Below are 25,898 nucleotides of genomic sequence, written 5' to 3'. Positions count from 1 at the left end.
AGACGTTGCCTTCAAGGGACTGCTAGACCAATATGAAGACATTGATGGCTTCCTTAGCAAGCCCGTCAAAAAAGTTAAACCCAAGAACTTCTTCATCTCTTCAACATTTGTGGGAGTCCACCGGGTAGCTCTAGAGTGTGGCTTAAGACTGGCACAGTTGTCCCTCAAAAACTGTTCGGCATACAAATTAGTCTGCTCAACAATCTCTGCAAAAAACACATCGTCCATAAACAACTTAAAAAAATTGACCGGCAAAAAGTTTTCAGTATTCACTCTAGACCCTGGAACACCAGTAAACTCTGGCAATGCCGGCTGCACCATGCCAGGGGCAACCCAGAGGTCATCACTTTCAAAGGGAAGCCTTGCAGCCCCAGCCTGCAGCCCAGATGCCTCTTGCCGCACTACACCAACGGGAGGCCTTGCAGCCGCAGGCTGCAGCCCAGAAGCCTCTTGCCGCACTACACCAACGGGAGGCCTTGCAGCCCCAGCCTGCAACCCAGATGCCTCTTGCCGCACTATCGGCACATCAGTCTCCTCCTCTAACACAGGCACTTCATCCGCACTAAGAGTATCTTCATCATCCGATGACTCCATACGGAGAGACAACTCACTGCCAGAATCGTCCCCTGCCTCCTCTCCCTCAGATGCAGAGTCAGTCTCTGAACCAATATCAGAGGAAGACTCAAACAGCAAACCAACAACCTGCTGAGCAGTCATCCTGCGGCTAGCCATTATACTTACTAAGATAGAAGACTGCACAAACAAGTCAACAACAACCAACAATGTGCAAACCAAGTAAGTAAAGAAATGTGTACCTTTATCACAAAGATCAATGTACTCAAAAACTATACAATCCAATTACAAGAGACCGCTGCACTCACCAGAAACCAACTCTGCAGTGACACAGCAAAAACCAACGATATCAAACTAGAAAGAAGAAAAAAAAAAAAAATACTCACAAGACAACAAAATACACATCGAGCACCAATGCAAAAAGTTTTTGACACTCAAAAAACAAACATACTGCTATTATTACACCATTTGCAAAAAAAATTCATGCAGAGAAATCAAACACATTTACATTGTACAAAAAAGAGTCTCTTACCAAACTAATCAAACAGCAGAACCACCATTAACGAAACCGCAAACTGGAAAGAGCAAAAGCCTTCACCTAGAACAAAAAAGTAAAAAAAAAAAAAACATTACTATTGCGATTCACAAAAAATAAAACAATAAACATTACAACATGCTATATTACTACCCAAATGGTCAATCGGGTTATGTTCCAGGTGGGGCAGAAAACAGCAGGGAAAAAACAGAAGGGAAAAAAAAGGCTACTCTGTCCCGGGGCGGGTGGGCCAAATACATATTATAAAAATTGCACCCTGGAAGCGACACAAAGGGGTTTTCTGCCCCCCCCTGGGGCCAGAAAAGTCTGTGGAGTAATTATCCCCCAGGGAAGCGACCCTTGCCCAAGGGGTCGCTTCCCATAACAATATTACGAAATTCCCTGGTGTCTAGTGGGCTTTTCTGCCCCCCCTGGGGGCAGAAACGGACCGAAAGTGGACCGATCTGCCCCCAGGGGGGGCAGAAAAGTCTGTGCACAAATTCTCCCCCAGGGAAGCGACCCTTGCCCAAGGGGTCGCTTCCCATAACAAAATGACGAAATTCCCTGGTGTCTAGTGGGCTTTTCTGCCCCCCCCAGGGGGCAGAAACGGACCGAAAGTGGACCGATCTGCCCCCAGGGGGGGGCAGAAAAGTCTGTGCTGAAATTCTCCCCCAGGGAAGCGACCCTTGCCCAAGGGGTCGCTTCCCATAACGATATAACAAAATTCCCTGGTGTCTAGTGGGCTTTTCTGCCCCCCCGGGGGCAGAAACGGACCGAAAGTGGACCGATCTGCCCCCAGGGGGGGCAGAAAAGTCTGTGCTGAAATTCTCCCCCAGGGAAGCAACCCTTGCCCAAGGGGTCGCTTCCCATAACGATATAACAAAATTCCCTGGTGTCTAGTGGGCTTTTCTGCCCCCCCCTGGGGGCAGAAACGGACCGAAAGTGGACCGATCTGCCCCCAGGGGGGGCAGAAAAGTCTTTCACAAATTCACCCCCAGGGAAGCGACCCTTGCCCAAGGGGTCGCTTCCAAAATGGCCAAAAACAACATCCCTGGGGTCTAGTGGGGGCATTCCTGTCCCACGATCGCGACGCTGTGCGCGATCGTGGGACAGGAATGCCCAGCATTGAGACATCAGGGGAGAGGAAATACTCTTTCCTCTCCCCCGATGCCTCAAGGCCCTGGAATTCCGCCCCCCCCCCCCCCGCAACACAGCACCAAAACACTTACCCTTCCCGTTGGACGCGCTGGAAGAAATGAATTCCAGCGCGTCCAACGCTTCCTGATGACGCCGGCGCGCGCTGTGCGCGCTGACGTCATCAGGAAGCGTGGGGGGGCTCGGGGGTGGCAGCGGAAACTCTTCCGCTGCCATTCCCCTCTGTGGGGGCACGATCGATGCCCCAGGGGGGGAGCGCCAGCGCTTCCCCCAGGGGCTGTGCTCATGACGGAGCGGTTCCGTCATGAGCACAGCTCAACCGATGCTCATGACGGAACCGTTCCGTCATGAGCATCGAAGGGGTTAAATATTTGCGGCTGCCCTGGCACCAGCAGGGTGCCCTCAGGAGGGCGGCCCCATGGTGCCAGCAAGGCACCAGCCCACTCTCCTTCTTCTAAGTGTGGGGACCCCTCAGGGAGGAGTCCCCCACTCTGGCAACCAGGGGCTGCGGAGCGCAGGACGCGTCATTTCCGGGGCGCGAGGAACGGGGGGTATATAGGCCTCCCCCACCCACTGGCCTTCCTCTTTTGCGCCCTGGACACACCATCTGTAGTGCTTGGCCCTCGGTCACTCCGCTGGAGGCGAGGTCCGGCCGTGTCGCCGTTTGGCCAGGGAGCTGCGTTCGTGGTTTTGCGCGGTGAATAGAGGTGAGGGTCCGATTGCATCGACGGCACCATTTGGGCCGGTTGTTGTCCCAGGCTTATTATGAGCATTACCGCGGCACAGTGTCTTGATCTATGGTTGTATTGGTAAGGCGCTTTGATTGCGGTGATTGCATCTGCCCTCCGCCGACCCCTCTGGTGGAGGGTTGCGGGCGGATTGGTCGGCTGCATTTGCCAGGGCACACGTGATGCATCTCTTGTCCCAAGGGCTGGCGAACAGCGCTGGGACAGTGGCCTAGCGAAACTTGAGGGGCTCGTCCTGGCAAAGACCACGGAGCCTGGTGGAGTGCAATCGGGTGAATGTACTCACCACGGGGCACATGTCTCCTTGCCGGGTGGCCGCGGGGTCTGTGAGCGGTGTGCTGAACTCGGCCGACCGGGGAGCATTGTTTGGGTTTCGCGCCCCCCTCCCTCAGCGGAACGGTTTTGGCACGCTCCGAGGGACTTGAACCAGAGGGGGCGGGCTCGAGCACGCAGCTGTCGCCTGCTCGGGTGCCGCTCATTGCCGCCGATGGAGATGCGGAGTTTGCCTTCCCCTGTGCCGCACCTGGGGTGGTGGCCTCGGCTCCCCTCCCCTCTCCCGTGGGAGTTGGGGGCTGTGTGGCTCCAAGCTCGGGTGGGCGCGTGGGCTAAGCAGGGGGAGACTGAGACCGAGTTGGTTTGATTTGAAGAAAGGGAAAAAAAAAAAAAAAAAAAAAAAAAACACCAGCGTGGGGCGTCGGTCTTCTGGTGGTGGGGTGTCTAGGCGTCCCAGATTTGCCATGACGTTCCCGGGTTTTCGCCGGGGGATTCCGGAAAAGGTAGCTCATGTCCCGGTTTTAAGGAGAGTTGACTGAAAATCGCGGGAGGGGCTTCTTTGTGTTTTGAAAAGCAGGGATAGTTAGCAGTTGTTTCAAGACAGCAATTTGATTAACAGGCAAGCTACTGGGTTTCAGAGTTGTTTTCATGTTTGTTCTTACTGCCTGCTCTGTAGTTCTCTGCTGAGGAACGCCGTCATTCTGTGTGCTCGCTTGAAGTAAATTGTAGTCCTTCTTCCATGTTGTGGGATGTACCGGTTTTTGGCTTTAGAGTTCTGGTCACCCTGTGTTGTGGTGAGTCGGGGGCCCACCCTGGAGGCAGTTTTTTTTCTGTCTCCTGGCGGCGCCCGTCCCCACTGTTTGCCTCTGGGCATCCTTTTCTTGGGGGGGCTCCACTTCGGTGGGCGCAACTAGGACGGGTCGGTGCGGCCCCTGCCCCTTGGTGAGTTTGCACCCGCAGGGAGGTAGCCACTGCAGCCAGTGCGACCCCTTGGCGGCTGTGGGCTCAAGCTAGAGTCTCGTCGCCTAACACATAGGCTCACTCCAAACTTGGAAATGTTTCAAGGCAAGAGTGGTGCAGTATGGAGTCGCTGCATTTCAAAGAGAAGTAGCGCGATCGTTCACGCTTTTCCTAGTGTAATTTTCTGAAGCATTCGAGAGGCAAATGGCGCACGGCAGCGGGAATTAGAAAAGATTTTAATGTTATTTGCGGCACACCACCAACCGGATGGGATGACAGGGTTCGGTGGTATAGGGTAGCACGGTAGTGATAGTGTGGTGTCAGCTCTGATTATTTACCTAATCTATCAGTGGCTATGCTTTTCCTGTTCTTACAGGCATTGCGTTTCCAAGAAAGTATTTAATCACCTTTAAGACTCCGCTAAAACCCCCTTTTGCAAGTTTCTCAGAGTAGAGAGCAGCGGTGGGAGCCGCCATCGTGGCTTGAGACTCAACCACGGCGCACATTACTTTTCTAACGATGTGCCGGTAATTATCGGAAACACACGTGGGCAGGCAGTCTCTTTGTCTATTCGCATTGCCGCTTTCCCAAGTTTAATGCCTCTCATCTAGAATTTGTGAGGGATTCAGACACCCAGATTTTACAGGGAAATGCACTTTTGTATTTATTGATGTATGTTGAGAAGGGATAAGGCGCCTCATATCGCAACAGCCTCTTGGCGTCCGAGTTGCGTCTAGTTAGTTTGGCTTGAAAGCTAAGTTATTATTGGCCTCGGGAGTTTTGTGGAACTGTTTGAACGATATATGCAAACATTTAATAAAATAAAAAGGCCAAAATTGAATAGTGCATAATTGTGACGATAGACTGAATGGAAGTTCGTAATTGCTATCCCAATGCATCACTCGCCAAGTACGAGATTTCTGCATCCTTACTGAAGGCAATTTGCGGCGAAGCTATCTCTCTGGCTTGGCGCCCGCACTAGTTGTATTAATTTTGGTTACAGATTTTGTATTAGGTTGAAAGCATGTCCCATCACAGTTAGGCGTTGTGAGTCACTGCGGTTGTAGGATGAGTGAAAGTTGAAAGTGGTGATTATTACACAGTCATAACAAGTTGGCTTGCACGAGTTACGCCATACCCTTAATTACGTTAGCCACAACCGAGGCAGGCAGTGTAATGTTGGCGCATTGCTGCATTTTCAGTGTAATAAGGTCACAGCCCACGACCACAGGTGACTTCCAACATTACAAAATGGGCAATGCTGTTTTAAGTGCTTTTGCTGGAAGAGCCCTATTTAAAGTTAGTAAAGGTGAAACGGTGAAACGGTGTAAAGGTACTAACTTGTTTTGTCCTCCTCAGAAACTTTTGCATTGCCAACCAGAAGGATCACTTATTTTAAAAGACGGAGGTTGATGGTGCAACCAGTGCTCATCTGGGCAAGGATGATGCAGTGTCCTCTTTACCACCCCCTGGTTCGCCCTAGTGTCCAGTCCAAGGTTTGTGAAATTAAGTACAGGAGGATACCACGTGACCGGTGATATAACTCGTACCTGGTGTAAATCGCTTTGGAAAAGGTAAAGAAAGGGGTCACCCAGCTAGTTGTACATTGTTTGCACTGGTGTTGATATTTGCCAACGTTTACATCGTTCGCCTTTGCTCTTCGAGTATTGTTACTTTTGGTTTTAATGGATAATAGGTTTGTACTTCTTGCGCCAAAGCGACGGTTTACCACTCGGAAGCACAGCGCTGACTTCACCAGGTATATTCATCGCCGTGCAGTACAGCTGTGGTGCCCTAGCTAGTGATATTTGCCAACGTTTAAATTGCTCGCCTTTGCTCTTCGAGTATTGTTACTTTTGGTTTTAACGGATAATAGGTTTGTACTTCTTGCGCCTGAGCGACGGTTTCCACTCGGAAGCACAGCGCTGACTTCACCAGGCATATTCGTCGCCGTACAGTACAGCTGTGGTGCCCTAGCTAGTCCCAGGGTTGGAACACACTCTTGTGGCCACTAAATTGGCTACAGAAGTAGAACCCGGGACACCTGATTGCATCAGTTGTTTAAACTTATCGAGTTCATTGTTGCCTCATAGGTAGACTCAGCGAGTGGCATTTTGAGGTCTGGCTAGGAGGCGCTTCTCATTCATCCATAGCACCTAATTGTGGTAGTAAGAAGGGAGGATGGCGCAGGCAACAACGTTGACACAGCCAAAATGACAACATTTTCATTAGGGCCGCAAGTGCAGGGGCATGGGGGCCTCAGGAGAGTAACTAGACTACTGCACCCTGCATCCCACCCCCCAACTCCTCACGTGAAGGTACGGTGGAGCACCGAGTCTCCCGTATCTCACATTTAAGCGTGTTACCTGTTTGTCCCTCCGAACAGGGAACCAGCACAGAATATCTGCAGCTGTAAGGATAGGTGCATGCAACCATGATCTTGGGATTAATGATCAGCAAGGTTGGGTCAGAGGGCGGGGGCGGTCTGCTCACTCATGAGCGTGCGTTCGCTTTACAGGCTGTTATCAGAAACCTACATTTACGGCCTGCCTCCTACAATTATAGCATGTGCAAAAGCTTTGAGGGGAAGTTGTATACAGGTCAGGTGCGCAGATCTATGTACTAGGGACGTAGCTCGGGCCAGCTGCTCTGGAAGTCTTAGCACATAAGTGTAGTGAAGAGTAACTCCAGGAGAGACCCAAAATCTTAAGTAATAGAAAGGTATAAAATCAGCCTGTCCCTTATTGGGATTAACATTGTGTTAGTACAGGACATCTAGCTCATTCATTCATCTACATATTATTATTTGCTATGCCATTGGAAATGGAATGCTCAGTGGGAGGGACTCACACATTTCACCCCTGCCACAAGCTTCAGTGATCCACCCCCTTTCAGTGCTGCACCTGGCTTGTTATGTACAGCCTCCTTGAGTTAAAACCGCAAGGGAGAATGACACCCCAGAAGTTTTAAAAGTGCTACAATTGTCCACTACTGCTAAAGTACAGTATCGAATGCAGGTTTATGTAGGGGCTCACCATAGCTTAAGAACTGCAAATTATATCCTCCAGTACCTTCAATACACATGCACTTCCATTTTCTCATACTTAATGCGGAGGGCTAGCAATTACGGGGGATACAAAGCAAACCAGGGCTAATGTTGGTTCAGCACCAAGGGTCACTGTTGGTCAGCAGGTGGGGTTGCCTGGGACAGGACTACAGCAAGTAAACAGGTTGGGCTGGGTAAGGGTCACCCCACGTGGGGTGCAGTGACAACAGTACAAACCTTCACTCAATCCAGATTGACCCCTGGGCTGAGTAAGGGTCACCCCACATGGAGTGCAGTGACAACAGTACAAACCTTCACTCAATCCAGATTGACCCCATTCATGAGTTCGCCAGGGTACAGGATGCTTCAGTTTAACAACATCCCCTGCCCGGACAACCACAGATAGTTGGAGGAAGCAGACTTCTAGCAGGGGGGCTGCTGTCCCACAATGGGGTAACTAAGGTGTTTATAGCACTAATTGCTAAAATGTTGTAGAACTGGTGGCATGGCCATTATTCAAGTGAAGTTAGGTACCTGGAATTATAGTGCCCCCTCTGTCCCCACCTACTGGTCCGCGACAGGGTTCTCTCTGGCAGAAGTTTTTAAGTGCATAACTTGCACGAGGAAGGGTTATTAGCCTGGAACCCCAGCAATCATATTCACCGGCAGAAGGTGATGGGGTAGGGGGCACATTAGGGCTAGTCACCCTAGAATGATATGCACAAACTGGCACACGGTGCGTCGGGGTTTGTGTCACACAGAACTGGGGGGTGTCTCATGGGACACACTCACTGCCTGTGATAATGGTGCGGGATAACTATTGTTTTACTCCTGGAAACTGTTCTTATGTCCAAGTTCTGTCTGCCTTGGCCACTGGTTACCAGCCCATTGGTGGGAAAGTATACTTTTACACTTACTCTGGAAATTACTATGCAAAGTGAGGCGCTGCAAAATGCAATTGGCTACCAGGGCAATATTGAATCAGGTGCCATGCACCCTGGGTGGGCCTTCCTCTGCAACCAAGGGCAGGTTTTAGGTCGCTTCAGTTAAGACATATTCACCCGGGCTTTAGCCAGGACAGCAGGCGGCGGGTGGTAGTTGTCATCTAACAAGTGTGCTGCGGTACAAAAAAAATAAAAATGGAAAATACTGCGTTAGAGCTTAATGGCGGAAGTCTATTACAGACCAGTTGGCATTCCCAATATTCTGGAAAGGGCAGGTAGTTGCACAGAACGTCCTATCTGGTTCCCACAGACTTGTCTGCTCCCTGGGTTATCCTCCTATGGGCTAAAACTGAGACTGGATGGGGCACCTGCTGTGACCTGTGTCCCAAATTCGTGTTAGTCAGCGCTGGGGTAGATGCATCTGGAAGGACACGTTTACTTCCTGGGTTGCCCAGTGGAAATTGTGTATTTAAGGTTTGCATGACCAATGCGGCTTGGGGTATCTCCTAGTGGACCCACTGAAGGTGTACTGCAGCTAAGCAGGGAACTGGGAATCTGGGTTTCCGTCACTGTGGCAGGTTTAAAGCTTGCAGGGTCATAGATGGACAGTAGGTACTGTGCATCAAGACCTCTTGGCGTCCCAATATTCAGGAAAGGGCAGGTTTTGCACAGTATGTCCCCCCTGGGTCCCACTGACTTGTCCGCTCCCTGGTTATCCTTCTAGGGGCTAGAACCTGAGACTAGAAGGGGCATCTTCTGCGACCGGTGTCCCAAATATGTTGATAGTCATTGATGGGGTAGATGCACCTTGAAGGGCATGATCACTTCTTGGCATGTCCCAAGTGTTGGTGTCAAACTGGGTTGGAGTATTAAGTCCACAGTCCTTAGGAATCATCCAGCTTTCCTTCCATCCAAATAAGGGCAGTTAGCGATACATCAGCGAGTGGGTAACATACCCGGTTATCAGCGACGGCATGTCCCGGGGGCACGTGCGCTTCACATAAACACAGAGCTGCAACCAAGTGGCAGAACCCAGTAAATGGGTTGAATATTGTCTATCTGGCATACAGCTGTGTGGAGCCGGTCTCATTGAGGGGTACGTCCAGGTGGGAATTGTGTGCTTCTTAAGGTTCTTACCACCAATACGGTTTGTGGCAGCACACCACGTGGATTGTTTAAGGGTCATCCTGGGCCGTATTTACGCAGCCCAGTAGGAGCATTACAGCTGGGTGGAGCCAGTCCCATTTAGTGGTATGCCCGGGGGAAAATGGTGTGCTCCTTAAGGTTCCTAGGACATAGGCAGTGTGTGGCATCTCCCACATCAAGAGCTAGGCACTGGATTAAAGACAGCGCGCCCTGTATCGAATCAGACAGATCCTCTGAGCGGGTATGCCTAGGGGGCTTCACCAGAGGGAGCTGGGCATCCGAAATTCCCATAAGGAATAAGGGATGCAGGGCAAGTGCTGGAGGGCAGCCGCGCTCATTGTCTCATACGCCGTTATGGACATTCCTGTGCGCATGGATTTGGCAAGTAAAGGGACCGTGCCAGGGTTAGGCATAATCCCCCTTGCCCGTATAGCCTAAGCTGGCAAGCGGGGGTAGGAAAGGACTTCTAACATGTGAGCTGCTGTCCCAGAGATGGGAGACACATGTGTCCAGTCACACACTGTGCTAGATGGCAGCCGCCAGTGTGATCAGCAAATAGGTGGGGCATCGTGTGCCAGAGTGTCTGAAACTCTCCCGCCCAGAGTGGGACGGGGCTGAGTCATGTGACGCAGTGGAACTTTGCAGCGTGAGGAGAATAGTGCTTGACACAACTTCACAGCCATAAAGGGCGTTTTGTTCAATCAGACACTGGTTGAACAAAACGCCCTTTATGCCTGTGAAGTTGTGACCCAAGCTAACGTCTAGGGCTATTGGGATATAGATGGGGCATCGATAACCAGTAGGGATGTTCTCTTTCATCTAGATTTGCAGGAGGCTCTAGACAGGAGAGTTAGCGGGCAAGACTATAGCTGTTTTGCTGGGGGGCTCTGGTGGCGACGGTGGCCGCCTCCAGAGCTGTGGCGAAGTTACAGGGCGATCTGGAAGCAAATGGGTACCGATGGGTACCTCTGCGCGGCACCATAGGGGGTGCCAGTGTTGCAGCGCAAGACCGGGAAGAATGGGGAACAACATATACCGGTATCCTCCCTGCGTCGCAGACCCGTCATCACACACACTCATTCATGCATGCATTCATTGGTGGGGCCCATAACACCAACACTCACACAACCTATTCAAGAGTCTGTATACAGGAGGGATGAGTGATTCAAGCGACGGACATGTGGGGGAAACACCTTATAATCTATAGGGTAGGAAAAGTCATTTACAAAATATACATTAATCCCCTTTCGTCTATAGATCCTTAATCCTAAACATCAAGGCACTCCTCCCACTTCGGCCAAATGGACCAAATTAGTTGGATTGGTTGATGGTGATTCAGAACCAGCTAAAACACATTTAAGACTTGAGAATCTATCTTTTAAATGAAACTCATGACTCATGAATTCTCATTAATCAATAATTGTTTTTCTAAAAATGTTCATTTAAATTTGCATTTGTCTCGTCAAGGTTTAGAAAGTTTATATCAAAATTTGAGTAAATTGCAGAACATCATATTTACCTAATCTGGCTATTTGGAGTCCTCTCATTCATTGGCTCTGCATAATTTTGTCGTAAATCGTCCGAAAGCAAGCCAAAGCTCAATAGTTCTTAGCTCGGCACCTTACAGTCCCAAACGTCAGCCCGAACGTCAGCATCAGCTTCAGCGTCAGCCAAAGCGTCAGTAAGAAGAAAAAGAAGATGACATTCCTCTCTATTCTACTACTTCTTTTATAATAAAATGTAGTACAGAAGATACAATATAATAATTTTGGACAGTCGTGATTGGCTGGTTGAGATCGTCCGATGTCAAGTTTAAGTTTTCAGTTCAGTTCAAGGGGTGAAGTCATGAGATTGTCCAAAGTCAGCTTTTTCCAGTTTTATTGTAAGGTTGATTGTTCTCTAGGCTTGGCTAGTTGCCCACTCTGTCCTTGCTCTGGTACATGTCGAACCAAAGGTCGTGAGAAGGTTTAGGAGAATTTCTTGCGCATGCGTAGCTCACTCCGTGCCTCGTGGGACAGTGGCCACTTCGGCGTGTGGAACCGGCGGCCATCTTGGTTTTAGGCCCAAGTGCTAATTTAAGCGAAACAAACACAAAAGTGTAATTAATACATAGAAATAATACATCTAATGTTAACCCCTTACTAATCCCTTTATGTGCTTGTATTTATCTAGCGTATAGCAGCATTTAAAGCCATTATATTCACCCTTTTGGTCCTCCTCTTGGGCAACATATATCATGCAATATCCTAATTACCACTTATACTACTGTTAATATGCGTACAGATTTTAGTCATAAAGGTTATTTTAGCCATGCAAATGCAAATCCCACGTGTAATTCGAATGTTAATAATGTTGGTTAAATAAACATGTAAACTTCTTTAATAATATTATAGTTAATAGATTATTTAATTAGTACTTTCATGCAGAATAGGGGAGGTATACAAAAATGTGTACTACCCGCTCCATCAGAGCTGTGGCGGATCTGGAAGTAAATGGGTACCGATGGGTACCTCTGCGCGGCACCATAGGGGGTGCCAGAGCCCAGGAATCGTGATCCGGGTAGAGGATCATCGAAGGGGCAGCACAGATGGGGTTCACCCCAGTGCTGCTTGGCTCATCAGGCGGGCAGGCGGCCCAGATGGTTGCCTGCCCTTGGATCGCCCGTAAGATAACCCACCATATTACATAACAGTGTATGTAATAAACCTGCAGCAGTTTTTACCCAAACATAATTTGTGTGGTGTGTTTAATTTATGCGTAGAACATGCATGCTATTGTGGGGGGGGGTGGGGAGTGTTGCCTACTGCTGGTGCTATGCGACTGCCCTGGCGCCCGCAGGGTGCCCTCAGGGGGTTGGTCTCTAGTGCCAGCAAGGCACCAGCCCCCCCCCCCTTCTTCTAAGTGTGGGGACCCCTTGGGGAGGAGTCCCCCTACTCTGGCAGCCAGGGGCTGCGGCGCGCAGGACGCGTCATTTCCGGGGCGCGAGGAACGGGGGGTATATAGGCCTCCCCACCCACTGGCCTTCCTCTTTTGCGCCCTGGACACGCCGTCTCCCACACTACCGCTTACCAGGCGTGGAAGCAGCGGGGGAGGCATAGAATGTTGTAATGTTGTTCTTTTTTGTTGCAGGCGGAGTTACAGGGCGATCTGGAAGCAAATGGGTACCGAAAGGTACCTCTGCACGGCACCATAGGGGGTGCCAGAGCCTAGGAGCCTCAAGGGAGGTTCCTGGAAAAGCGTGTCGACGCCCCGTTAGTCCTTCGGGTGGTTGTGGGCCTGAACAACCGGGGCTTGCCTTGCTACGCTCCACCCTGAAAGGGGCGTGAGTAATAAGGGACCATGATCCGGGAAGAGGATCACCGAAGGGGCAGCACAGATGGGGTTCGTCCCAGTGCTGCTTGGCTCATCAGGCGGGCAGGCGGCCCAGATGGTTGCCTGCCCTTGGATCGCCGGTAAGATAACCCACCATATTACATAACGGTGTATGTAATAAACCTGCAGCAGTTTTTACCCAAACAAAATTTGCGTGGTGCGTTTTATTTATGTGTAGAACATGCATGCTATTGTGGGGGGGTGGGGAGTGTTGCCTACTGCTGGTGCTATAGGTAGGGACTTGAAGCTCCACCCATTTCCCTGCCCATCTTTTCAATCGGCTCCTGTTACTGTCTTTTCTCAATCGTTGCATTTGAATCATGAATAGGTTTAGTAGTCCCTCCTTGGTACCACCTTGTCTGCATTTATAACCTCTCATAAGGACTGGACTTTTTGCTTGTGTTGTTACACTGTCTGCTTTAGCTGATCTGTGAGCACTATTTTCTTTAATGTTTTTCCCCTATTCCACCCATGAAAAGCTTTCCTAAAGGGCAGCATGCTGCCGCTTTTATATTTTAATTAGTAATGGCGATCGCTTTACCTATAGCGGCCGCACTCCTTTATTTATTTACTTTGGCAGTGCAGTCCGCTTTAAATATAGCGGCCACGCTTCTTTATTTAATTTGCCAGCACGGTTCGCTGTTAGTGCTGTGCTTCTTTATTTATAACACGCTTTCACTTTAATAGTGGCCAAGCCCCTTATTTAAGATGCTACTCGCAGGATTTAGGTTACAGCGAGCCACGTCTAAACAAAGGGACGCTGCTACCATTAAACTGAAAGCACGGCATGCAGCGCTTTTACAAAAAAAAAAAAACATTCATTTGTGAACTTTACAAACAAATGTTTTTGTTTTTTGTAAAAGCAACCCATGAGGTGCTTTCACTTTAATGGTGGCCACGCCCCTTTCTTTACACGTGGCTCGCTGTAACCTGAATACGGCGAGCAGCGTCTAAAGAAAGGGGCGCGGCCACTATGAAAGTGGTATCGCATTTGCGAGACTGAGCTATTGGCTTTAGAAATGACAATGCCTTTAATATATATGTGTTGGTTTGCAAACCACATAAATAAAAGGCATTGTCATTTACAATGCAAATAGCTTAAACTCTCGCAAATGCGAGACCTAATGCATTTCAAATGCTTGCTATTAAAGGTGGATGGACTGTCATGGGTGCATCACTCCTATTGTTTACTTTTTCAAAGATTGTCCATTTGGGGTCATTCTTAGAGAGGCACCGATGGTCCCCCGGGTGGCTACAGTTGTGGTGGAAGCTGTTATTACTGCTGTGTTTCTTGCTGTCTCTGTAACTTTTATTGCAACTTTGGTGGTGCTTGCGGGCGCATCAATTATGGCAGCTATTGGCCATTATTGTTGATGTTCTGCTCAATGTTGTAGGAGAAGCTGTTGCAACAACTGTTGTTGTTTCCGTGGTTGAAACAACTGAGGTTGATGCTGTGGTTCCTGCTGTGCTTGTAACTGTTGTGGCAGCAATTATTGCTGATGTGGTGGTGTCTGTTTGAGCAGCTGTGGGTCTTGCTCCGGTGGCAGCTGTTGTCCTTACTCTGGTTCCTACTGATTTGGCAGCTGTTGCTCTTGTTGTTTCGGTTGTGGTTACAACTGTGGTCACTGCTTTTGTCCCTGTGCTGTTGGCAGCCGCTGTTGCAGCTTTTGACTCTGTCAGGTTGGCAGCTGCTTTCATTGCTGTGATCCCTCCTGTGTTTACATCATTGGGTGCTACTGTGTTTTCTGCTGCACTGACAGCTGCTCCTGTTGTTGTCCTTGCACAGTGCCAGCTGAGGTCTCTGCTATTGGAGCAGCTCTGGTTACTGCTTTCATGGCAGCTATTTTTGCGTGGTTCATGATGTGGTGGTAGATGTGCTTGTTGCTGTCGTTTGTATTGGGGTTGCTGCTGTTGTCTTTGTTATGGTATTGCTCACAATAAAGAAAAAGGGGGAGAAGGTACAAACCCTACCTCATCCTCCTCATAGATTAAGTCAAACACACAAAACAGAAGGTAGGGTGAAAGAACGGCCTTAATCAAATGGCAATTGCTGTTAGCTTCAAGAAAGCACACATGTTTTGTGAAAACTGCCCTCACCCACAACAAGTTGTGGCATGCTTCATCATCGGGCTGCTACTAACGCCTCTGCGCCAACCAACGCTAGAGGCGGAGCAATAGGGAGGGGTAGACAGTACAACAATGATACAAACAAACAAAAAAAGGCAGGATCCTTTAGTGCAGAAAAGATAAATTTAAAACTAACCCAGGGATATCTCTATAATAATTTTATTCCTGGATTCCCCAGTCAGATTAAAAAGGTATATATGTAAAGAGACTATATACCAAATGGATGGTGGTGGAGTGAGTTAATTAAGAGCTCACCACCCCTCCATGCTGCATAACAGTCGACATGTTTCTGCCGATTCACAAATAAATCTTCGGCATTCCTCAGGACAAATTGGATCCCTATGCCCTTTTACCAGACCCCTGTTTCTTCCCACTTTCGTGGGTTATACTCCACCTGTCAGTCTGGAGTTCCTCTTGTAACTTACAGAGTTTATTAAGCACGTTGCTAGACAAAGCACTGGAGTAGAGAGCGACCCTCTGTAGTCACACATTCGTCAAGAGTGGTGCGCCGCCTACGGACTCCATCTCTCCTGGTGTCGCGGCAGAGCAGAAGTGGAGTAGGAAACATTCAATAGAGACACGGGAATTTCAAATTGTACATCAGGGGACATGTATTAACATCCTTTAAGCTGAATGGAAGTACCTTGATAAAAACTGTAATGCTCACTTACTCTGCTCATTCCCCCTTGATCTTCTCTGAATTATTTCTCAACTGCCCCTAACCAGAGCTGACATATAATTCCTTTGTATGCATAATGGCACCTTTTGCACTTCACTAGATGCAGGGACATTGTCAGTAATATGGAATCATCCATTATCTGCTCACACCGTCCTCTGAACATTATTAAGCAGAGAGAGATGATGTGGACTGTCCTATACCTCACCAGATATGTAATCCAACTTGAATAGTTTTCAGCTTCTTGCATTGCTACACTTAAATATATGCCAGGTTCACTCCTAGTGAAAAATAAGATCAGCTTCCTTCGCACCTATAAGATTGGGCTATTGTGTCCTGTTGGATATTCGCTGCTATTTGGTTTTGTTGGATATTGGTGGAGGTTCTTGCACCCAGTTGGAGTAATGGGGTCTTGTTGAAGATGTTTTCTGTCAGTTGGATTTATTGGGCCTTGTCAGGTACGTGAATCATATTGTAATATCTTAAGTCCTGTTAAACGTGTTCTGCCAGTGGGCTTTGTTCTTTTCTGTTGGACACATTTTCTCCCGCTTGCAATTTGTACAGTACGGTTGGTTGGACACGTGGTAATAAGACTGCGAGTTCAGTCATTCGGTTTTGATGTTTGTATGTGACCAGCGACTTATGAGTTCAGATTGCAGCAGGGCATAAAGCTTTACATATTTTCTAAGAAGATGGATTTACTTTCACTAAATAGACTTCCAATTACACCTCTTGTTTAAGTGCTTAAAAATTGCAAAGGTGGGATATTTACCCGAAACAAAAATTATTGTTATGTAATCTCTCAGCTGTATCTATTGGTGAGGAGGCATTGATCATCTCAGGTGTGTGTCTGACAACTGCTTAAGGAATATTGTGTGCACTAAGACCCACTTTTAACTCTTGTTTAAGACTACCGTCATTTTCTGTTCCTTACAGAGGCAAGATGAAGCTCCCCATCATCTGCTTCTGGGCACTATTTTTGACAGTGAACCTGGTCTTGGCTCGCCCTGCTCGAGGGCCTAGGGGGCCGGCCAAAAAGAAAGTGGAGAAAACTATAGTGGAGAAGCCCAAGGTGGAGGTGAACACCTATGAAGATCTCATCCTGGAAAACTATGACCTGAACCTGGACTACTATGGTGAGGTCATCGACCTGAGCAACTAGGAAGATCTCTATGACTATGGAGAACCTGGGACGAAGGCAAGTGACATCTGCTAATGTGCGCTAATCCTGATCTGGTGCACACGTTTCTATTACACTACTAGCTCCCTACACAACTCTACCAACACTTCTGAATCCTTCCCTGAGGCACCTACAGGTCTGTCAAGGCCCCTCGGTGATGCCCTGGGGTCCTCCTGCTATTTAGCAACTGGGCACACCATTCCATGATGGTTGCTTATTTACCTCTAAGGCTGCCTCAGAGTGTAAGAAGAACATAACTTAGAACAAAGGTAAGATGAAAGGTAGGAGGGAGAAAGAAACTGGGACCACACACTGCTCTGTCAAAGCAATTCAACTCAGCCTTGCTGCACTATTTGCTGTTCCAGTACTACAATACTGGTATAAACAAAGGCACTGCAGTAGTGACCTGCAGGACATCCTGCCATTCCAGTTCTGTGACACACACAGCTCAGCAAAAAATATCATCCCTCATCTGCATCTACGGGCTATCCAGGTACTGAACCCACACACATCTTTTCCAGTGCTCATGAATCCTGATCTGTAGCACCTCTTGGTATACCACTCCAGTGGGGATCCCATGTGACATACACTGACTTCTACCACTCACAAGGGGCATCCACAGGTGTAACTTTCATACCCCTCTCAACACAAGGGCTACCCGTGAGTGCTACTGACAGATGCCTCCCCCCCTAGAGGACACACTAGATGTAAATGACAGCACACCATAAGACACCCGTAGCTGACACTTGCAAATCCTGCGGATATTTTCCTGCTGAACGCATGCGTTTTTTGCCTAGATTGAGGTTGGCACACTGGCACCTCCACCGAAAATCCAGGAAAGTACTACACGGTGCGCACCTACTACCAGGGGTCCAACGAAAAAGGTCCTTCCTCCCACATCCGACAATACAGAAGAGCAGGATCTGTTTGGATCTATGACTGATCAGGGTGAGTACCATACACTGGACCGGACCAGAGAAAGGATATGAGAAGGGGCACTGTGCCTATCCATGTCTATTCCTTAATGAATGTCAGTAGTTACAATGTGATGCATTACATCGCAAAACGTTACATCACAGCAATCACATTGTGATTACCATAGCATCACAATGTATTAAATTGTGGGACCTTAACACCGCTGTATGCCTAGGTAGTGCCCAGTATTTCAAACCTATATATATATATATATATATATATATATATAAATTCACTGAAAAAACCATAGGTTTCAGGGGTGTTATAGTTAGCTGGACTTTTCACTTGTACAAAACCATTGAAATTCCCCCGTTATAGTTAGTTCAGCTAACTATAACTCGCGCGCCCGCAATGCACTGCTGATGACGTCACATATTACATCACTCATGACATGGTCAGTGACATCACTGATGACATCTCAAATGACATCACTCATGACATCACTGATGACATCATCCAGTGAATGTGTGTTTTTCTGAAAATTAAATATGTTTTATATATGTATATCTCAAGGTCGATGGAAGAATACATGGGTATATAAGTGTCTAAATGGATGATTTGTTTTTGAAAAATTGATTGTGTAACTGACTGATTAAGTGTATCATAGTGAATACATGGCTTAGTGAGTAATGTTTAAATATGTAAATATCTGTATCAGTCTCTCACTTTGTGTATAAGTGGCTGCATGGGTTGGTGAGTAGCTACATGGGTGTCTATATAGGTTATTAGTTGGTTTTTTGAGTATCAGTCTGAGTGTCTGCATGGTTCGGTGGGGGGTATTACGTAGTGCATAGGTGCATGAATGAGTGACTCACTGTTTGTATGTGTTGAACACAGCATGTGTGCAGGACTGTATGGGTGGATGAGTGTGTGTATGGGTGTGTTAGTGAGTGAATGACTGTCTCAATAGTGTCTTTATGAGTAACTACATATGTTTTAAACTAGTATATGTGACTATTGGTGTATATATGTGAGTATATGTGAGAGTGAGAGATTGAAAGAGTTCCTGTATGAATAAGTATGTGTTTCTATAAGTGATTGTTTAAAAGACTAAGTAGGTGTAGGTTTCCGTAGAAGTAAGTGTGGTGGTGTGTGTATAACTGTATATGCAAGTAAATATATGTTTGATTCTTTATTAGCATGAGTGACTATGTGTGTGAGTAACTCTATGGATGAGTGGCATTGTGTAACAGGATGTATAGGTGTATGAGTACATATGATGAGTGAGTACATGTATGAGTGACTGTATAGAACTGTTGGTGAATGAGTGGATGTGTATGTGGATCTTAGAATTACTGAAGAGGTTGTTGTAACTGGTATTGGTATGTCCATTGTTTTGAAAATTTTAGTCTCTATTTTTGAATGTGTGTATCAAAGGTTATATTAGGGTGAGAGGAGGTCTGCCACTCTATCACAAGGATGATGTCATCAGTGATGTCATTTGAGATGTCATCAGTGATGTCATGAGTGATGTCACTGACCATGTCATGAGTGATGTAATATGTGACGTCATCAGCAGTGCATTGCGGGCGCGCGAGTTATAGTTAGCTGAACTAACTAGAACGGGGGAATTTCAATGGTTTTGTACAAGTGAAAAGTCCAGCTAACTATAACACCCCTGAAACCTATGTTTTTTTCAGTGAATTTCGGAGGTTTTTTAAATGCTAATTCCTAACTATAACGTGCCTGAAACCTATGGTTTTTTTCTGTGAATTTCAAAGGTTTTTTAAATGCTAATTTCTAACTATGCCTACAGAGATAGGACATGTGAAGAAAGAAGAAAAAATGCACAGAAAGAAACAAAAGAAGTGCAGAAAGAAGCAACAGAAGTCCTCAAAGACGAAGAAAAGTGCAGGAAGAAGGATAACGTGCAGAAAGAACAAAAAGAAGAGCAGAAAGAAGCCTTGTTGCAAAATCATCCTGTACCCTCAACTTTTTCAACGGATACTGGTGGTAACTGAGTCTGACTAACCAGTCCTAGAGCCAGTGCTATGTTAAAAGACACTTAGAATACAGTGAAAACACCTACATACACTAGGGAACATTATGCGTTGGGGTCCCCCTGTGATTAGCATGACCTCCTCTGTAAGCCCCTAGTATATAATAGGGCATGGGGATTAAAACTACCTCTTAAAACAGGCCACAGGGCGTTTTTGCACATGTTAACTCAGGCCCCGTCCCCTCCCTTCACCACTGTGTAAACACGCCCTGTGTCCGTTTTTAGTTGGGAGATTAAGTTCATTTGAATCCTGAGGGTCCCTAGGGTCCAACTAGCCCACTAGGTACCTCCAGTAAGTGCCACAGAGCTGCGTTGCAGAGAGGTGTAAAAAGTGGCACGGCCTGGACCACCTCTCTGCAATGCAGCACAGTGGCGCTTACTGGAAGCACTTGGTGGGCTAGTTAGCCCCCAGGGGCCCTCAGTATTGAAGGGAAATTATATCCCCAATTTAAAACGTGCCATAGTGCGTGTTTGCACACGTCACCTCAGGCCCCGTCCCCTCCCTTCACCACTGTGTAAACGCGCCCTGTGGCTGTTCTAAGTTGAGAGATGAAGTCCCCTTGAATCCTAAGGGTCCCTAGGGTCAAACTAGACCACTAGGTACCTCCAGTAAGTGCCACAGAGCTGCGTTGCAGAGAGGTGTAAAAAGGGGCTTGGCCTCAGAACACCTGTCTGCAGCGCAGCTCCCTGGCGCATACTGGAGATGCCTGTTGGGGGCGCGTTTGCAGAGGGCTGCACGGAGGGGGCATGGCCTCCGGCACGATGCCAGTCTCTTATTTATTTTAATTTTCTAAGAAGGGGGGCTGTGTGGTTCCCCTTCTTATTCTAATTTATTGGCCCTGATGACCCCATCCCCCAGGGCCTCTCTCCTAATTATATTTTTTTGACCCCAATCCCCAGGGCCGGCCACTGTTTTTTATTATTTTTAAAAAATATATATTTATAGACACACCTAGGACATGCTGGACAAACCGTACGTACCTATCACCATGACGATTTGCGTGATATTCATTAAAAGGCGACTATGCATGCAATGAATCCACGTGGAATGTATTTACACCACTAGTGAAGCTCTGACATGTCTGATGCCCTACCGTGCCTAATCCCGGCAGACACCCTTGTCGTTTATTTATACAAACATGGGTAGCTATTGACGGGCACATTTAATACACATGCACACCAAGCCATTCAAAGGGGATTCGACAAAAATTCGACCAAAACTATGCAAGAAACCCCCCTCACGGTTAATAAAACACACATCCACTGCCGGATGTGTAATACTTTTTATTTTACTCTCTGGAAAGGGGACGAACATCACTTGAGAGTCACAGCGCGCTCCTGACAGAGCCCAATGCTGTGTTACACCCACCATTGCCTGCCGAGTGCCACACACTTCTGTGTTGTATTCCACTAGCTAGTGCATATGCTATGACACTCTCTAGCCCATGTGCACTGTAACACCACCCCGTGAATATGTCATGCCACACTTGTCTTCGCACGGGTTATATTGCCCCATCTAATGTGCCTTCCTCGATGCCTATGTTATAACGCACAGTGCTATGCCATACATATTACAATCTGGGATCCATATCTTTGTCACAGTGCATATGCAACGTTACACTCCCCAGCACATATTTTATATTACAACTTTAGAGACTAGTTAGGTTACACAACACTGCCCTGTGCATATTAAACTCCAAGGCGCATATCGCATAGCATGCGCTAGTGCCTGTGCTATCTCGCGCTCTCCAATGAATCTGTCATTGCGCACAATGTATTGCATATTATATTTCACGCCCCGGTTCATCTTATATCACACTTTTTGGTGCATAGTTTATACCATATACTATATCTAGTTTTCATTTTCAATCGTGCTCTCAGGACTATGTTCTATATAACACTGTGTTCACCTACCCTTTTCACGGGCATTACATTTTGCGATAGGGGGTGGAGGGTCAGGGGGTGTTTCTGCCAATTGAGCCCGGAGTCACAGTCACAAACGTCCTCTTCTTCCTGAATAAAAGTGAGATTATGCTGCATACTTGTTCATATTTTAAGTAGTTCGCACAGACACAATGTTTTAAAAACAATAAAGTTCCTAATACCAGCCTTCTCTGATCAGTTAGCTTGCTGCCCCATCCCCCTCCTCCCTATCCTCTGTTGTGTGAATCCATGGACTAGCCTCCTCCCTACTGCCATGCATGGTCTGATGTGCTGCCACTGCCCTCAATTTAGTATGATGTACCAGTCCACTCCTCCTGCCCTCCATTGCCCAATTCTATGCCCCATCATTGACCTCCTGCTTAAACTCTGTGCTTAGCTTGCTGCCCCTATTCTCCTTCCCCCTGCCCTCCGATGTCTTTGTGCATGCCCCTGCTCCATCCTTTTTGCCCACCATGTCCCATGGACCTGCCACTCCTATCTACTCTGAGTGTTGTGTTGAGCTGCCACTCCCCTCCCACCTGCCTAGCATTGTCAGATGACTGTAACCTGTCCCTGCCACCTCCACCCTGCCTGTCCACATGCCATGCCCCTATCCTCTTCCTCCTGTCCTACATGGTCCATTGTACTGCCACACCCTTCTGCCCTCCCTGGTCTGTTGTGCTGCAACTGCTCCTCCTGCCTGCCCCGTGTGGTCTGTTGTGAGGCCCCTTCCCCTGAACTTTCTTGTCTGTGCACAGGTCCTGACCCTCCCTTCTATCCTCCATCATCCTTTGTGCATGCCCCTGCACCCTCCTTCTTGCCCATCATAGCCATTGTGCTGCCACTAACCCTCCCACTTGCCATGCATGGTCTTCTGTGCTGCCATGGCCCCTCCCACCTTCCCTTTGTGGTCAGTTAGCTGCCCCTGACCCCCTCCCACCTTCCCTCCATGGTCTGTGTGTATGCCATCACAGTCTTACTGTTGCTCTTCATGGTGTGGCTTGCTTCTAGTGCCCATCCTGCCTGACCTCCATGGCTATCTTGCTGCTCCTGCCCTGCCCCCTTGCCCCCTGCCCTCTGTTTACATGTGCAGACCCCTACTCCCTCCCTCCTGGCTTGTCTGTTCCATTGTAATGCCCCTGATCCGTCCCTCCTGCCCTTTATGGTCTGTTATGCTGCAGCTTTCTCTCCTGTCTGTCCATTATGGTCAGCTAGCTACCATTGCCTCTTGCCCCTCTGTTCTCTGTTGTCCATGTGCATGGTCCTGTCCCCTCCCTCTTGCTTTCTATGGATTGTTGTGCTGCACTCCCGTCCTGCATGCCCTGTGTGGTGTATTGTGCTGCTGCAAACCCTGATGCCTGCCCTGCAGGGTCAGTTTGGTGCACCTCTCCATGTCCCTCCTGTCCTCTGTTATCCAAGTCCATGTCCCTATCCCATTTCCTTCCATGATCCAATGTACCATACTTGCGAACATTTTGAACTTGGTAAGAGGGAGATTTTGAAAAAAAACTGGGGTATTGATTTTCCCCTTTGAGTTACATTGAAAAAGAGGAGATTGTAGACAGGAGACAGATCAAATAAAGCCCATTTGAGCTTAAAAACATTGGACGTTTCCTGGCTGAATCGGGTCTGTTGGCATGTATGGTTGTACTACCATTGCCTCTTCCTTCTGCCCACAATGGTCTATTACATTGCCACCGCCTCTCTTGCAAGTCCTGTATTGTTGGTTTGTTGCCCCTGCCCCCCTTTCCACTGCCCTCCATAGTCTGTTGTGCTTCCACGGCCCTTCCTGCCTGCTCAGTGTGATTAAATTGTTGCCTTTGCACCCTCCTACCTGCCTTCAATTTTCAGAGTCCGTGCCCCTGGCCTCTGCCTCTCAACAGTATCCTAATGAACAACTAGATTGCTAACATTCCATATTTATTACAAAAGTATGGAACTCCTGACATCATCTTGATGTAATCAAAACTGTAATACCTAGAGCATTTCCTTTAGAAATTACATATATGAGAGGGTCTTATTGGCATCAAAATTATGGTTAGTGCTCTAAAAGACTAAAATAAGGAAATATTTTCTGAGTTTTCAAGTAGCGACAAAGCACTTTTAAATTATTTGTTATCTTTATGTTTTTTTATCCAGTTGACCACTTGATTAAATGTTGCACTTAGGGGAGAGGATGTGGTGTTACTTCCAGAACTGCAGACTTTGCAACTGGGGAACCAGGTTGAAGTTTCTGCTTCAGCTCGACATTCTGTGATTCTGGTCAAATCACTTAGTCTCCCCATGTCTACAACCAAAATGAATTTGTTCTTGTGTGATGTAACCAATGCTCATGTAAAGCACTCCAATACCTGACAAGTCTGCACTATATAACACTTCAAAAACACAAAATAATAAGTGTTTTGCACACTTCTGTCATTGGGCTATATTTGGGCTACATCTGGGTGATTTTGGGCTACATTTGGGCTCTTTTGTCTCCGGTGGCCATCTTGGGAGATTTATTTGTTATGAAGTTTCCTAATTTCCTCATGTACTGCAGTCTCCTCAGTAGGAAATGCTTTCAGTTTTTTACTTTGATTCCATCATGAAGGTATTCAGATATGTCACACATTTGCCATAAATTCTGAAAGTTAGCACTCTAGTTGCTCATTAGATCACTGTAGTAAAACTACTGTTCACCATGGAAGTCTGCTCCTGGTATTAAAAGTGCATGTTTCAGTCTGCATGTCAAAATTTTTTAATGAAATAGAAGAGGATTTGAGAAGTCACTCAAAATGTGCCCTCATTTTCTTTCTTCAGCATTAATCATAATTTCTATGGCAAAATGAACCCCCTCATTGTGTTCCTTTTTAAATTAAATGTTTTAAGTGTTACCGGTTTATTCCAATCAAGATGGCTTCAGGTGTGCCATACTTTTGTCATAATGAAGACAGTAAGCGCTCTAGTTGTTTTTAAGAACAATCTGGGACATTCTGTCATTGGGCTATACTTGGGCTACATCTGGGTGAAATTTGGGCTACATTTGAGCTCTTTTGTCTCTGGTGGCCATCTTGGGAGACTTATTTGTTATGAAGTTTCCTAATTTCCTCATTTACTGCAGTCCCCTCAGTAGGAAATACTTTCAGTTTTTTACTTTGATTCCATCAAGAAGGCATTCAGATGTGTCACACATTTGCCATAAATTCAGAATGTTAGCACTCTTTTTGCTCATTAGATCACTGTAGTAAAGCTACTGCTCACCAGGGAAAACTGCTGCTGGTATTGAAAGTGCGTGTTTCAGTCTGCATGTCAGAATTCTTTAATGAAATAGAAGAGGATTTGAGAAGTCACTCAAAATGGGCCCTAATTTTTCTTTCTGCAGCACTAATCATACTTTTTATGGAAAAATGAACCCCCTCATTTTGTTCCTTTTTAAATTAAATGTTTTAAGAGTTACCACTTTAATCCAAGCAAGATGGCTTCAGGTGTGCCATACGTTTATCATAAGTAGGACTGTTAGCGCTCTAGTAGTTCTTTGGAACACTCTGGGAAGCTGCAGTAGAACACAAAGGAATCAACTGACAGTCTCTGCCCTTGTTGGATGTACATGTTTTACGGAGAATGTCAGACTTCATTCTCACATGACTGAGAAAGATAATGTGAATTTACAGAAAATAAGCTCTCAGTTTAGCTTATAGATCACCTTCCAAACCTCTGTGGTAAAAGCATGAGAAAATATTTTTCTCTCAATCATGATATCCCAGCAGAAGGCTTTTTCACATGGTGAAATCACCTTAGAACATACCACAATTCCTAAAATGAGTATGGTACCATCAACAAATGATTTATAATGTAACTAAAGTCTTAAAACCTTCTATTAACTGCAATGCTTTTTAATGAGGTGCCATCATGTATATTGGTCCCAAGATGGCTGCCAACACTTCTTGGATGAAGTGCTGACAGCCAATCAGATCTCAGGATGAGATGTGTGGTTAGGCTCCGCCCACATATATATATATATGCTTTTAAATGCTATTTTCTCAGGAAATACTGAACAGATTTACACCAGACCTGCAAAAGGCACTTCCTTGACCTTATGGCTACCTCTCTGCCAAATTTCAAGTAATTCTGTTCAGCCGTTCGGGCTGTAGCTGTGTCTAAAGGTCCTATGGAAAAATGCATGGGGAAAACGCGTTTTGGGACCCCCCCCCCTTTTTTCTCGGCCCCTGATTGACGAATCACCCCGAGACTTTCAGGGTAGGAGCTCGAGGATTCGTCAACCAGCGCCA

This window comes from Triturus cristatus, chromosome 1_1 (assembly GCF_964204655.1).
Source record: "Triturus cristatus chromosome 1_1, aTriCri1.1, whole genome shotgun sequence".
Classification (NCBI taxonomy): domain Eukaryota; kingdom Metazoa; phylum Chordata; class Amphibia; order Caudata; family Salamandridae; genus Triturus; species Triturus cristatus.
The sequence above is the reverse complement of the archived record's forward strand: the minus strand, read 5'-3'. Positions refer to the sequence as shown.